This window comes from Oryctolagus cuniculus, chromosome X (assembly GCF_964237555.1).
Source record: "Oryctolagus cuniculus chromosome X, mOryCun1.1, whole genome shotgun sequence".
Lineage (NCBI taxonomy): Eukaryota > Metazoa > Chordata > Mammalia > Lagomorpha > Leporidae > Oryctolagus > Oryctolagus cuniculus.
In genome coordinates this window covers 49,309,652-49,326,209 of record NC_091453.1, presented here as the reverse complement: position 1 = coordinate 49,326,209, position 16,558 = coordinate 49,309,652, and positions in this window count along the sequence as shown.

Sequence of the window (16,558 nt, the reverse complement as noted above, 5' to 3'; positions counted from 1 at the left end):
CGTCCCCCTCAGTGAGATTTCAACAGCCCCAGTGACCTCCTGCATTTGTACCCTCCCACAGATATCAATGTCTATGAGGTTCAAGCCTTGATAGTGGCCACCAAAACTCCTGGAGGGCAGAGCTAGTGCCTGTAATGGATTTCAGCAGCCTGTTAAGGCTCTAGAATGGCTGAGATGTCTGAAGGCCACACTTGATGGGATGAGACCCAGCTGCTCCACTTCCGATCCAGCTCTCTGCTAAGGCCTGGAAAAGCAGTAGAAGATGGCCCAAGTCCTTGGGCCCCTGCACCTGCATGGGAGACCTGGAGGAAGCTCCTGGCTCCTGGCTTTGGATTAGCACAGCTCTGGTCATTGCGGCCAATTGGGGAGTGAACCAGCTGATGGAAGACTTCTCTCTCTCTCTGCCTCTCCTTCCCTCTCTGTGTAACTTTCAAATAAGTAAATAAATCTTTAAAAAAAGAATAGGATGATTCTCCTGCCACTATGGGGGAAACTCATCTCAGTTGCAGATCCCAGAAGCAGCCTGGGAAACCAGAGGTGGGTTGTGAGCCTTCATAATCTCACCAATCACAGATGTCTCTTGGATGGTTGAGGGAGCCCCCTGATAGGCCCCAGCCGAGGAAAAGGATTTTTCTTTTTACTTTTCAGGTATGTAATTGGGTTAGTTTCAGAGATGATGCTGTCAGAGATGATTCTGGACTTTCGGAGACTGGAGGAGGGGGCCGTGTGGGATGAGGTCTGGAGGGTAAATGGGGATATGATTCAGCTCTCTTACTGCCTCACAGTCCAGGAAGGTTGGGAAAGTCAGTCTAGGAGTAGCTGGAAGACCTAAAAAGCACCACTGACAATGCAAACTGTCCGAAGTGTCTCTAGTGAGGCTGGGATGGGCACCTTTGAAAAGCCAGGCAGTGTTGGCTAGTTGCTGCAGTTTAAGTCCCACAGGTCAGAGCTGAGACGGTATAGGGGTGTTAGATAAGCTATCCCAATTTGGGGGAACCCTGGAGCTGTTATTCACAAACTTACTTAATCCCTCTGAGCCTCATTTTTTTTTTTTTATCTATACAATGGAAACTTTCAATAATATCATTTTTTCAGGCCAGTTGTGAGACTGAAATGAAGTTAGGCAATGCTTAGCACAGTGCCCAGCTAGGTATTGAAAAGGGCACGAAATGGCTGTAGTTGAGGTTGATGAATGGTGCCCAGGAATGGCAAGAACCAACCATCAATACCATGGGTCAAAACACTCAGAGAAGGGGCCAACACTGTGGCGCAGCGAGTTAAAGCCCTGGCCTGAAGCGCCGGCATCCCAAATGGGTGCCAGTTCTAGTCCTGGCTGCTCCTCTTCCGATCCAGCTCTGCTATGGCCTGGGAAAGCAGTAGAAGATGGCCCAAGTCCTTGGGCCCCTGTACGCGCGTGGAAGACCCGGAAGAAGCTCCTGGCCCCTGGCCCCTGGCCCCTGGCCCCTGGCTCCTGGCTCCTGGCTCCTGGCTTCAGATAAGTGCAGTTCCAGACGTTGCGGCCAATTGGGGAGTGAACCATCGGATGGAAGACCTTCTCTCTCTCTCTCTCTCTCTCCCCCTCTCTTCTCTCTGTGTAACCCTGACTCTCAAGTAAAAAATAAATAAATCTTAAAAAAAAAAAGCTCAGGGAAGTCAAGTTAAGTAATCAAGTCCAAAGAATAATGGCAAGACCGGAAATGGAAGACAAAGTCCATATAAAATTGGCCAGAGCTGAAAGGGAAGGAATAAGAGGTGGAATGCCAAGAGCTGCCGTTACTGGCTACTGGCCACATGCTTGTGAGTGATTCAGGTTGGTTTGGAGGGACAAGGTCATCAAAGATAGCCAGGAGGCAATGTTTTACTCACCATCTTCCTGTATTCTCAAATATCTCATAAGTTCAGTTTTGGGAGTAACTCCCTGGGTTATGAATAACTCTCTAATGAGCCCCCCCCACAAGCTGGGACTACTCAAAAGAGAAAGTGGACCCTTCTAGGTTTCCATGTTGAAGCTAAGTAGTCTTCCAAAGTTAGGTTTTGCCATTCTTTGCCTGTACCCCCGACAACCTGAGATTTATGAAGAATGCGGGAGGGGGGAGTGGTACAGAGAACCTAAAATCCTTAGGTGCTGTCTACGTAGGTGCTGAGCTTCTCATGTGTGTGAGGGGAACTATGTGTATTGGTCAAGACAAGTCAAGGTGTGCTGCAGTAACAACTTTAAAATGCTTCAGGCTCACTCTGCGCGAGCACTGCAGGCCCAGCTGAGCGCTCAGCCCATCAGCCTTCAGAAACCCAGGGGACAGAGCTGCATCTCCACCCATTTCCACAAGTACCGCATTGGGGCTGCAGAGAGCACAGATTAAATTACTCACGCTCTCCTTACTCTCTCACCCACAAGGGACATATGTCGATTCTGATCATCTTTCATTGGCCAAAACGAGTCACGTGGCCATACCTACCTTCAAAGAAACAGGAACGTGCAATTGTATCATGTCCGAAGGAGGAAAAACAGAATTTAGCTGGAAAATGGCATTTATGACTTCTGTGGTTAAGCAGCAGAAGGCAGATTGTAAACTTCTGATAAGGTTAGTTTGAGAAGCTATGAGAGACGTCGGGTGTATTTGATTATTTTCATGGAAGTCACTGTGGCTGTAGACAGTATGGAACCTCTTTGATTTGTAGTTTGGGGACAAAGCTGAAGGATGTCTATAAGAAAGGAAGTGCAATTGGCTTTTCTATATGCATGGTCAGGAAATCTTTCTTGCATGGTAGTTATGATGGCTTCCTTGAAAAATTGAAATGAGAATGTACCTATCCCTTCCCATTGTGATTTAGTACTCAGAGCCAAGATGGAGCCCGTGGGTCTCTATGCCTTGGACTTCCACAGTCTTTCCCAAGGCCTCTGTAGCATGATATCATCGACTTGGTGAAGAATTGCACTTGGCCCCTCCTACACAATGACCTGTCTCAGGTGTTGGAAGTGAAAAATCTTATCAAACAGGTGCACAGTGGATATGGCTCCAATGTGGCCTGGAGGTCATAACTGTTTTCCAGCATAGCTAGGACTATCTCTTGGGCCCTTCCCATCACTGAAGCACTTGGGCTTGGGTGAGCCTCCTACCTAATATCCACAGCTAAGCACACCTATCAGGAGTGGCATCAGCAAGTCTGTGCCATGTGGGAATTAAATTCCTTCCTGGCTCTGCTCTTTCCCCCATTTATCTTCATGCTTGCCCTGTGCTCACATGAGGGACTTGCTCCAAAATCCAGGCCATAGGATATTCCTGAAAGTCAAGAAGTTTTATCCACAGGGATCTAGTCCAGCCCAGCAGATGCCTGTTGGTGCTCTCCCCCAACCTGGTTATGTTATGAAGGGCTGCCTTAATATCAGCAGCACAGCAGAGAGTTCGGGGTTTGGGCTCTGAGATCAGGCTGCATGTGTTCAAACTGAGGTTCAGCCCCTTACTAGCTCTGTAACCTTGAACAAATGACTTAACCTCTCTGAGTTGCCATTTCCTTAGCAGCAAAATGAAGATAATAATAACAGCCTCCCAGGGTTACTACGGTGATGAAGTGAGATAACGTACATAAAGCATTTAGTGTAATGTCTAGCAATCAGCGAGTGCTCAGTATAAGCAGTAACCACCATCATCATCACCATCATCATCGTGACTTCTCCATCACCATCATCCAGGGCCCTGACGAAGAAGCCTGTTACATGTGAAATTCTTCCCCAGAGGTCCGATGGTTGCTGGCTTTTGTGGTCACTCATTCCCTGTCTTTCCCACCGTGTGGGCCAGTGCCTTTCACCTTGATCTACTGTTGTCAGCACTTCATGTGGACCTCTCAGACAGCTGGACAGCCCACTCTGCCAGGAGCTGCCCTGCCGGCCAACTATGTGGCTTCTGGAGAGATATTCTTGGAGCACAAGCTCAGGAATCTGCCTCCTCGCTGGACTAGGCAAGACAGAGTCATCCGTCTGATTTTCAGGACCCGGGTCTATATGAAATGGAGATTCTCTGTGCCAGCTCATGCTCTGAACTACTATGGAAAAAAAAATCTCTGAAGGAAAACAGGGAGGCTTCATCCACCCTTCAACACAGTAAGCTAGGGCTCCCTTAGGACAACCAAGGGCTGGATATCATGACTGCACAAGACTGATCATACAACAGTGCCTCTCTTTTCGGCTGGCTAACCTCGGAGTAGCCTGGATATTCAGGAAGCTGAAGGCCCCTGCTGACATGCATCTTCATCTCTAGCCCCCAAAGGGGCAGGAAAGACAAGAAGCATCTGCTATCAGACAAACGCCCCCCTCCCTCCAAGCCTCAAACCACACAGCTATAATCAGCTTCTGACACCCCTGAATGATTTGCGGCCTACACCCCAAACCACTTGTATCGTGCACTGTGCAAAGCTTCTCGGCCTCTTCTGAATTTTTTTGGCACCAACTTCATAATGTGTTTCGCATCCTCCCCCAAGCTGCCCTGTCCTCCCAAGAAAAAATCTCTTATTCAATCTCCACTTTTCCAGATTGGGCCTTTGGTGTTCTTCCTTGTCTACAGTTAGGGCTCCCTGCAGCTGCTCTGGCAAGCAGTCATCCTGGGATCTCCACTCTGTCTTGGGCCTGTGGAAGCAGTGATCTCTGTAGATTTGTGGCAGCTTCCTAAGTTTAGACAAGAGCCCAGCTCACCAGGTCATCTGTTTGTATCTTGGCCATTCTAGCAGTGCTAAGAGTGTGCTACTATGTGATGCCCATCATCCTGCATGTGCTTTGAAACGCTGAAGCAGAGACATATTTGGGCAGCATGCTTATCTGCATCTCAGCCCAGATGGTTTGAGTGACTAACAGTGTGGCCATCTTTGGCCACCCCGGTGTACAGTTCGTTGGGACCATCCTCCTTCTTCAAAGCAGTTGGGTAATGCTGACAAAGGTGACTGTGGTCTTGGAACAGGAGCTCCCTTAAAATCTTGTAATTACAAGGTTTCTTATCCTCATCGGGTTACTGTTACCTTCCCACCGACAGCAGCCTGGCTGGCTTATCTCCATCTCCAGTGCTACTCCCGGGCCAAGCCATCACCATCTGTCTGCTGGACCATGACAGTAGCCTGCTCAGTCTCTTCACTGCCACCCTTGCGCACCTACAATCAATTCTCCATATGTAGAGTAATCTTTTAAATACAACTCATACCACACCACTCCCATGCATAAATCCCTCCAATATGTTGTGGTGATGTTTAAAAATAAAGAGTCCTCATCTTTTGGAGCTAATAACACAGTATTACAGATTAAAGGATATGCTATCTGGGTTACACTTAATAATTCTGTGTGTATGGAGGCAGCAGGAGTATAAATGAGCCAAGATTGAACACATGTTATTTGTTGACACTGGGTGATAGGTACATGAAGGTTCAGTGTACGAACCTTTAATTCATTATATCAGTTCACTCTATTTTTTTTATGTTTGAAAGCTTCCATAATTAAAGGCAAACAAAACAAAAAATCCAGACAGCTGCAGTAACAACAAAATCCTTCAATGGCTTCTAGGCACATGTAGAACAAAATCAACCCATAACCATGGCCTCAGAGGCCTTGCTTCTTCCTGCTGCTAACTGCCTCCCACCCCTTTCCTTGCATGTCCATGTCCCTTCAGCCACACTGGCTTTTCTTTTTTTTTTTTTTAACCTTAAACACCCTCCAGATCCATTTATGCATGGAATGCCTGCCATATAGTTGCATGGGTTGCTCCGTGTTATTGGTCAGCATCTCAGATAGACAACCTATGACTACTCAGACATATAGATCTACTATCTATAGCCACCTATCTGTACAGACAGATCTCCCTTCCAGGGGGCCTTACCTGTCCATCTTATCCAGCCCCCACCCCCACCCCATCACTCTGAAGTATTTATTCTACTCTATTTCCTTGTAGAATTTGTCACTGTCTGAAAATTTAATTTTTCCACTTTTTTTTTTTTTTTGCTGTCATTGGTTGTTTGCTATATGCCTTTTCCTTTAGAATATAAGCTCTAAGAGGACAGGAACTACTACACAGTATATGGTAGGTATTTAATGGAAGAATGCATGATTCCTCATGAGACTGGTTAAACTACCTCGTGTGTTTGGGGACACGAGTGCTCACCTTGGCCACTATGACCAGGGTGAAATCCTGGGAAGAGGGCAGCCTTGCCCAGCATTAGCTACAGACACGTTGTGCTTACTTTGTATTCAAACTGCTGACCGTGAGGTGTAGAGAATGTGAAGCTCTTGGAGCAGTGCCTGATGTTGAGCCAACTGACAATAAAGATTGGCTGCTACTCTTTGAATTAGAAAGAGCCTAGATCTGGGGCCAAGGCTGTGGTGTAGCAGGGTAAGCTGCCACCTGTACTATAATGGGCACTGGTTCTAGTCCTGGTTGCTCCACTTCCCATCCAGCTCTCTGCTATGGCCTGGGAAAGCAGTGGAAGATGTCCCAAGTGCTTGGGCCCCTGCACTCACATAGGAGACTTGAAAGAAGCTCCTGGCTCCTGGCTTCGGATAAGCCCAGCTCTGGCCATTGCTTCTACTTGGAGAGTGAACCAGTGGATGGAAGATCTCTGTCTCTGTAATTCTGCCTTTCAAATAAATAAATAAATAAATAAATCTTTTTTAAAGAAAAAAAAAGAGAGCCTACATTTCAAATTTCTTATTCATATCTGGCCTCATTTCAAAAGGATCTGAGACAGTTGACTTTGAGTCTATCAGAACTGTGTTTTAATCTTGGCAAAAATGACCTAAAAGGCATGAAGTCACTGAAGTCACACTGAAGTATATAACCTTGAACTAAACGCTTCTCCAATCCCTCCTTTCCAAATGTTTACATTCCAATCAATAGAGAAAATATAAGAAAAGAAAATTGTTTCTTCTGTCCAGAAGAAAATAAAAGAAATCAAGATGAATAGAAAATATGTAATAAGGCAGACTTGAGTCCAAATATATTAAAATGTATGTGAAAAGATTAAATTTACCTATTAAACCACAGAGATTCTAGCTTGAGTATAGAAGCAAAATAACAACTAAACGAAAATGACACCGGAAGGTTGAAAGTACCAAAGGATAAACAATGATATGTCAGACAAATACTAACAAAACATTATTATTAGCAGACGAAGAGGCATTAAAGAAACAAAGAGGGAAGTTTCGTATTGATTAAAGGAACAATTACCAGCAAGATATAATAGAGGCAGAAAATCGTATGCAACTAAGGAAGTAGTTTCAAAATATATAAAACAACAATTATGAAGAAGTCAGAATTCCACAATCTAAGTCGGAAACTTTACTACACCTGTCAGAAATGGAAAGATAAAAACTAATTCAGAATAGAGAGCTATTGACTGACAATATTATCAAGCCTGATGATGTAAACTGTGCATAGGCACTTCATTGTATAGGTAATAAATTTTGTACCCAACAGTTTCAAAATACACATTTTTCCCAAGTGCATGTATTTATATAAATTAATTATCTTGATGATTTTGTTAATATTTATACTTGTTTGAAAAGTAGAGTGGCAGAGAGAGAGAGAGAGAGAGAGAGATCCTCTATCTGCTGGTTCATTCCTCAAATGCCAGCAACAGGCAGAGCTAGAGCAGATCAAAGCCAGGAAGTCAGAAACTCAATCCAGGTTTCTACATTGGCGGCAGTAACCCACGTACTTTGGCCATCATTTGCTGCCTCCCAGATACAAACGGAAGTGCAAAATAGCCAGGACTGAAATGAATCACTCTGTTACTGGAGAAGCAAGGGTTCTTCACGCAAGAAAGAATTCAGGCGTGAGACAGAGAGTACTGGAAAGCAAAATAGCAAGGTTTATTAGGGAAGGGACATCCGTAAGAACGGATGGGTACCTCTCCAGACAGAACCAGAGAGAGCGTGCCCAGTCGCTCAGACTGGGGGAGAGCGGGGTTACATGGTTGAGTGGAGATATTACACCTGGCCAGGCCAGTTGGGCGGCTTAGCAGAGAGACAGAGGGCTGAGCACGCAGTCCAGTTGAGGCTGGGAGTTTTTAAGGGGATGGGCCTTGCCTTCCCGCCTCTTCTCCTGGAACAAAGGACTTTTTGGATATAAATACGAAAAATTCCTTTCTGAGTTTTCCCCCTGAAGTTATCAGACAGGGGGAAGCCTGGCTGGCATCGCCCCACCTTAGAGGAGCCTTAGAGGAAGGATGGGTATTGGGTAGAAAGGGCAGGACATTTGAAGTGCAGATACTGGACTGCACCTGGAAGGTTATCGGAATGACTTTGAGATGAGGATGCTGGACCTAGATGTCAACTCCTTAGGCCTTTGTCACACACACATAAGATCATTTCTGACTTCCTACCTAACAACTCCTATATACCATATGGGTGCCCCAAGTAATGGCTTAACTGACCACACCACAACATTTGCCCTTCTTGATAAAACTTCTTAAATTGGGGCCTGCACGGTGGTGCAGTGGGTTAAGCTGCCACCTGCAGCACCCATCCCATATGGATGCCAGTTCGAGTCCTGGCTGTTCCACCTCTGATCCAACTCCATGCTAATGCAACTTGAGAAAGCAGAAGAAGATGGCCCAAGTGCTTGGGCCCCTGCACCCATGTGAGAAGCCTGGAAGAAGCTCCTGGCTCATGGCTTCTGCCCAGCCATTTGGAAAGTGAACCAGTAGATGGAGGATCTCTCTCTCTCTCTCTCTCTCTCTGTAACTTTGCCTTCAAGTAAATAAAATCTTTTTTTAAAAAAAGTCCTAAATTTTGTACTATACAAGTAATATGTGCTGAATACAGTAGAGAAAAAAATCCAAAGTATCAAAAATAAAAGGAGAAACATACTAGTCATTTGGGCTGTTATAGCAAGACCCCATTGACAAAGGAACTTATCAGCAACAGAACTGTATTGCTCACAGTTACGCATGTCGGGAAGGCCAAGATCTGGTGCCCACAGATCCAGTGCTTGGTGAGGGCCCACTTTACGGTTCAGAGATGGTGCCTTTCTTGCTGTGTCTCCACATGGTGGAAGGGGGATAGCTCACTCTCCTGGGCCTCATTTATAATGGCACTAATCCCAACCACAAGAACAGGAGCTAATCTCTCCCCAGCAGTTACACCTCCTAATATTAGCATGTTGTTGATTAGATATCAGCATATGAATTCTCAAGCTTGATAATGTAAGCAGTGTGCCTGCACTTAAGTATATAGATACAAAACTCTGTACCCAACAGTTTCTTTTTTTCCCCAGATTTATTTATTTATTTGAAAGGCAGAGTTACAGAGAGGCACAGAGAGAGAGAGAGAGAGGTCTTCCATCTGCTGGTTCACTCCCCAAATGACAGCAATGGCTGGAGCTAGGCTGATCCAAAGCCAGGAGCCAGGGGCCCAAGCACTTGGGCCATCTTCTACTGCTTTCCTAGGCCACAGCAGAGAGCTGAACTGGAAATGGAGCAGCTGGGACTCGACCCACCATCCATATGGGATGCCAGCACTGCAGGCTACCAATTACTCCACAGTGTCAGCCCTTGTACCCAACAGTCTCAAAATACACATTCTTAGCAAGTGCATGTGGAATGTTCATATAAATGGCCTATCTTAATAATTGTCTCCATATTTATATTTGTATATATACTTATTTGTATATGTAGGGGGCACAAACATTAAAGTCATAGCAAGAGCCATACATTTAGATATTTAATAAATAATAGGTTAAGAAGGAAAGAAAAATAAAATTTCAAAATGATTTAGAAGCCAATGGTAATTAAAATCATGGCTTATCGAACCCTGTGGGAAGCAACCAAAACTGTACCAGAAATTATAGGGACCAATGCTGTAGTGTAGTAGATTAAGACCTCACCTGTGACACCAGCATCCCATATGGGTGCTAGTTCAGGTCCCCGCTGCTCCTCTTCCAATCCAGCTCCCTGCTAATGGCCTGAGAAAGCAGCAGAGGATGGCCCAAGTTATTGGGCCCCTGCACCCGCATGGGAGGCCTGGAAGAAGCTCCTGGCTCCTGGCTTCAGAATGGTGCAGCTCCAGTGGTTGCAGTCATTTGGGGAGTGAACCAGCAGATGGAAAACCTCTCCCTCTCGCTCTTGCTCTCTCTCTCTCTTTCTGATTCTGCCTCTCTGTAATTCTGCCTTTGAAATAAATAAGTAAATATTTTAAAAAAAAAAAAGAAAAGAAAAAACCCTGATGTGGGCCCAATGCTGTGGCATAGTAGGCTAAACCTCTGCCCGCAGTGGCAGCATCATATATGGGTGTCGGTTCATATTCTCACTGCTCTTCTTCCAGTTCAGCTCTCTGCTTATGGCCTGGGAAAGCAGTGAAAGATGGCCCAAGTCTTTAGGCCCCTGAACCCGTGTGGGAGACCTGGAAGAAGCTTCTGGCTGCAGGCTTCGGATCAGCTCAGCCCCACCCAGCATCTGCAACCATTTGGGGAGTGATCCAGCAGGTGGAAGACATCTCATCTCTCTCTTTCTCTTGCTCTCTCTCTCTCTCTCCCTTTTTCCCTCTCTCCCTCTCTCTATGGCTCTGCCTCTCAAGTAAATAAGTAAATCTTTTTTAAAAAGAGGCACTCTCTAGCCCATTAAAAAATGAAATACGTTATAGTCATAAAGACATTAATTAGAATACAAAGAGGTTTAAAAATAAAAGATAGTAATCACCCGGGCAACAGACTGGTGTCATGCCCAGTGACCCTTACCTGGCATCAGAGAGAATCCATGATGGCACAAGTGTGTCAGGAGGAGGCATTTTTGCTTGAATGCATTCTGCCCAAGAGGAAGTTTGAGAGTTGGTTGTTATGGAAACTGTTTCAACTGTCAGCAATCAAAAAGTGAGAAGTACTCCTATTATTCTTCAAAGAACCCCTGGATTGATATTTAAAGAACCTCAATAACTGTAATGAGAGCCTCTGGCTATAACATAAGTGGCTAGAATGGCATTTGAATTCAATGAGGGGGATATCCCTGGCCTCTCAGCTTCTCCCCTGATATTTGGAAGTTCTTTCTGAACACTGGTTTCCATTTGGGATTAGTGGCAAGGGCTCAGATGGGCTGATAAAGGCCGGGTCTGCAGATAAGCTAAGGAGCAATTTCCCAACAGCTGATTGGCAGGTGGTGGTGGCAACACAGCTCCCCAGACACAAAGGAAAAAACATTATGATACCCATGTAAGGCATATGAATGAGTATTCAGAGATCAGATTTTGCTACAACATTTGAACGTCCTGGTTAGATGCTAGCTGCAACAATGTGGGGCAGCAACTCTTTATCTGGCAGTGAGCCAGGTTTAAAAAACACAGTTAGAGGGCGCTGGCGCGGAGGCATCCCATATGGGTGCTGGTTCAAGTCCCGGCTACTCCACTTCTGATCCAGCTCCCTACTAAGGCATCTGGGAAAGCAGTAGAAGATGGCCCAAGTGCTTGGGCCCCTGCATCCATGTGGGAGACCCAGAAGAAGCTCCAGGCTCCTGGCTTCGGATCGGCACAGCTCTGGCTGTTGCAGCCAGTTGGGGAGTGAACCAGCAGATGGAAGACTCTCTCTCTCTCTCTCTTTCTCTCTCTCTCTCTCTCTGCCTCTCCTTCTCTCTCTGTGTAGCTCTGACTTTCAAATAAATAAATAAATCTAGAAGAATTGTTAGGTTGCACATGACAGAGTCCCACTTCAGAATTTCTGAACCACTGACATAATGCATCACATAACAACATTTACCCATTAGGGAACTAATCAGGATAGCAGATGCTCCCAACACAAGGCAGTAATAACGATGAACAGATTAACTATTTATTCTCAGAGTTGCTAAAGAGAGGAAAACGTAAGAACTGATAGTGGAGCACATGTGACAACTTTTGAGTGAGGATCCCATGAGTATCTCAGTCTTTGATAGGAGTAGGTAGCTGTCTCCAAGGTACTAGGAATCAGCAAGCTTCCTGCCACAAAACTGGGAGGTGTAGAATTTTTGCAAAGAGGACTTCTCAGAGTCTGATGGAAGATACAGGACAGTGCCCCCAAAGGATGTTGGGAAATCCTCCATGATGATTGACATAGAGTTAACTGAGTGTGCTCAGGGAATATCTACTTCATGTCACTAGCTGCTGCTTGCTGTGCAGAGACCCCAGATGTATCCCCAGGCTCTCCTAGCTCACTGAGGGGAGGTGGCAGTACTCTCCTCCGCAAGCGTACAAAGGGTCCCATTAGGATGCTTGTTCCTTGTTATCCTCCTGGTGAGAAGGAGGGAGTCTTTTCATATTGTAATTCATCTGATTGTTCCCCCTCCATCCTCACCTCAGGTGGGGAAGCCATTTTTCCTAATACTACATTGACTTTTCTTCTGAAAAAAGCGTGGGTTGAAGTAATACAGAGGCTTATTGGACTGGAAGGTGCTTCATTTGGATAGGGGTGGGGGTTTCTCTATTGTCCCAGAGCCAGGAGCCATTCCCATTGGCCTTGGCCATGAGGTTCAATGGATCTCAGCATCCTTGACCACAAGTGGTCATAGAAGGATAAAGTCAAGTAACCTAGCAGTGGTGTTAGTAGGGGTAAAAGAGTAACAAAGGAAGGAAGGCGGGCAACCCAGAGATGACAGCCTTCCAATCACACAACAGTGGCAGATTTATGGACTAAAGAGCCATCAACTATTAGCAGTGGATACATGTTTCACACCATTTCTGGATATCAATGTGCTTGGATTGGCCATAAGTGAAAGACACTTTAAATCTCATAATTGATTCTATTCTTGCAAGACATCATGAAGCATAATTGCCACATTAAATGGATAAAGTGCCAACAGTAGGACCTGGCACAGAGAAATATGAGATGTTACCATTTGTTAAGCAATGACTCTGTGCCAGACTCAGCATCAAGTGCTTCATCCAAGTTCTCTCATATCATCCCCCCAACAATCCTATGAGAGAGGCCCTAGCACTTCACAAATGAGGAACGAAAGCTGGGAGAGAGAAAATGACTTATGCAGGATGATACAGCAATAAAATTGGCAGTATTTGGATTGTGGGGGAGAGAAGACTAAACCTAAAGTAAGGAAAAGGAAGAGAATAAAGAGAATAATAAACAATAGACCCAGGAAAGAGTTAGGGAGAAAACGGCAGAGGAAACTCCACACAGATTAGAGGGACACTGTGGACCTATGTGGAGGGTGTGGACGTGCACACCTCAGGACCCCAGCAGCCGAGAGCCTCAGCACCAGCTTTGGAGAGTGAGGTGAGAGCAGACTGCAGCAGCCCAAGCCACTGGCAACAAAGCTGAAGGAAGAGCCTGGCCGGAGTCTGGCTGAGAACCCTATGGGGAACAGTATACCTGCCAACTTGGAAAAAAACTGAGGGCACATTTCTCTCTCCCCGACCACCTGGCAGCCATGTCCTGTAACTAGTTGAGAGAGGGCAGGCATCATTTTGGACATATGTAACAGTTATGCCAGTTCATGTCCGTGTACCCAGCAACCAGCCTAGAGGAGATACCTGAGTCTGGCAGGGAGAATTGACAGGGGCTGAGTGCTCATGACTATGGCAGCCTTGTGTGCTGAGACTGTGAAAACACTGTGGCTGCATGGGAGGGTGCAAGGCTTGACTGGACCTTGGGCAGTCACTGTGGGTTGTTCCACACGCTCAGGGCTCCCTGATTTCCTGATGAGGGTCATTGCTGAAGGACCTGTGCTTACACCAAGGACTGCACAGATCCTTTGTGTGGTTCTTGTGGCAGTGCAGGTGAATATGGTACCCACTGGGGCAGGCGCCCAGGCATTAGTCTCCTTGGAGGAGAGGAGGTGAGCATGAGACTATGCCAACAGAGCAGATTAAATCTCCCTTCTGATAAAAAAAAAGAGAGAGGGGGAGAGAGATTTACCACACCAATTTGGGAGTGACCTTGGACACTCCCCTCACCCTGGAGCACTGAACAGAGCTCCCTGGCCACACCCAGCACATGCCTCAGGGTACTCACTGAAAGAGCAGACACTCCACTACTCCACAGAGGCATAGTCCAAAGGTAAAAGACATCACAGGGAAAAAAATAAACCAATAAATACCTCCACAAACGCCTAAAAATAAGTGAAACAATTCAAGAAACAAGAATAAGGAAGACAGCATGATACCCCCAAAAGAACACAATAACACACAAATACTAGAATGTGAAGGTGAAGAGATTGAAGAAATTACAGAAACTAAATTCAAAAAATTGATGGTAGGATTACTTAGAACTAATTAGAAGCAAATCCACAAATTAAAGAAATCCATATGTTGCAGTGGATTCGTTTCTGGGAGGAGGAGTGTGGTGGGGGCAAGAGACATAGAGTCACCACACAGACCCCAGGAGTCAGGTGAAAGCAGGCCTGAGGCAAGCAGCCTGCAGATTCGTTTATTTCAGTTGCTACAGCTGCTTATATAGCCAAGGAAGCCAAGCCAGTCAAGGGGTGGTCTATGCCCTAACCAATCACAACCTGTTGCCAGGCAGTTTCCAAAGTCATCCAATCACGGCCTGTTGTCAGTCAGGCTCTGTTGTCATGTGGTTTCTGAAGCCATCCAATCATGGCCTGTTGCCAGGCAGTTTCTGTTGTCAGCGGCCATCTTGGCATGACCTTCTCACCTTCTCATTCTACCACATCCATACATAACACAAATGAACATTTTCCCCATGAAGTTGAGTTTCTAAAGAGAAATCAAAATGAAATATTGGAAATGAAGAATTCAATAGATCAAATAAAAACGCAGTGGAAAGCCTTAACAGCAGACTTGATGAGGCAGAAGAAAGAATATTCGTTAGAAGACAAATCTCTGGAAATTTTATAGTCAGATCAAAAAAAAAAAAAAAAGAAATTAGAAAACCAAAAATAGTATAGGAGATTTATGGGATATTACAAAATGATCCAAAATACAGAGCTTAAGAATTCCTGAAAGCATGAAAAGAGAGAATGGTTTAGAAGGCCTTTTTAGTGAAATAATCACAAAAAAAACTTCCCCAATATAGAGAAAGTAAGGGATGTCCAAGTACAGGAAACACATAGAACTCTTAATAGACATGAACAGAAAAGATCTTCACCATGACACGTTGTAGTCAAACTCTCCACAGTAAAACATGAAGAAAATATTCTAAAATGTGCACGAGAGAAACTCCAGAATCCTTTCAGAGGATCTCCAATTAGACTCACAGCAGACTTATCAGAAACCCTACAGTCTAGGAGAAAACAGTGAGAGTCTTCAGGGAAAAAAAACCTGTCAATCCAGAATAGTGTACCCTGAAAAACTTTCATTTATGAATGAAGGTGAAATAAAAACCTTCCATAACAAACAGAAATTGAAAGAATTTGTCACCACTCATCCAGCCTTACAAAAGATGCTTAAGGATGTGCTACAACACAGAAACACAGAAACATGGTCATCACTATGAAAGAAGGTGAAGGCAGAAAATCTCTCAGTAAAAGCACAAAGGAAATCCAAACAATAGGATTATTTATGGAAAAATGGCAGGGCCAAGTTGTTATTTATCAGTAGTCACCTTGAATATAAATGGCCTCAACCCTCCAGTTAAAAGACACAGACTGGCTGAACGGATTAAAAAACAAAACCCATCTGTTTGCTGCCTACAAGAAACACATCTCACCAACAAAACTACATGCACGCTGAAAGTTAAAGGATAGAAAAAACATTCTAAGCTAATGGAAACCGAAAAAGACCTGGTATATCCATCCTAATATACAAAATAGATTTTAACACAAAAAAACTGTTAAAAGAGGCAAAGAAGGGCACTGTGCAATGATTAAGGGATCAATTCAACAGGAAGATGTGACTATAATAAATGTATACACACCTAATGACAGGAAATATGGCTATTTAAAAGAAATGTCGATGGATCTAAAGGGAGACACATACTCTCATATAATAGTAATGGGGGACTTCAATACACCACTTACAGCAACAGACAGATCAATCAGATAGAAAATCATCAAGGAAACAACAGAGTTAATCAACACTATAGACCAAATGGACCTAACAGATATCTACAGAACTTTCCATCCTACAGTTGCAGAATACATATTCTTCTTACCAGTGCATGAGACATTCTCTAGGATTGACCACATACTAGGCCATAAAGCAAGTCTCAGCAAATTCAAAAACATCAAAATTATACCATGCTTCTTCTCTGACCACAATGGAATGAAGCTGGAAATCAGCAACTCAGGAATCCCTAGAGCATATGTAAACACATGGAGACTGAACAGCATGCTCCTGAATGAACAGTGGGTCATAGAAGAAATCAAGAGAAATCAAAAAATTGTTGAGTAATGATTTTCTTTTTTTCATAGTGTTTGTGGAACTCTTTACTTAGTCTAGAGTTAATCTTCTGTGTATAAAGTTAATTGAAAATCAATCTTAGTAAAAAATAAGAATAGGAATAGGAGGGGGAGGAGGAAGAAGGGAGGGAGGGCACGTACAGTGGGAAGAATCACTATCACAATGTTCCTAGAGTAGTACTTATGAAATTCATGAAGTTTTTATACTTTAAATAAAATGTTTCTGGGGGAAAAATGTGTTGTGGTGCAGTGA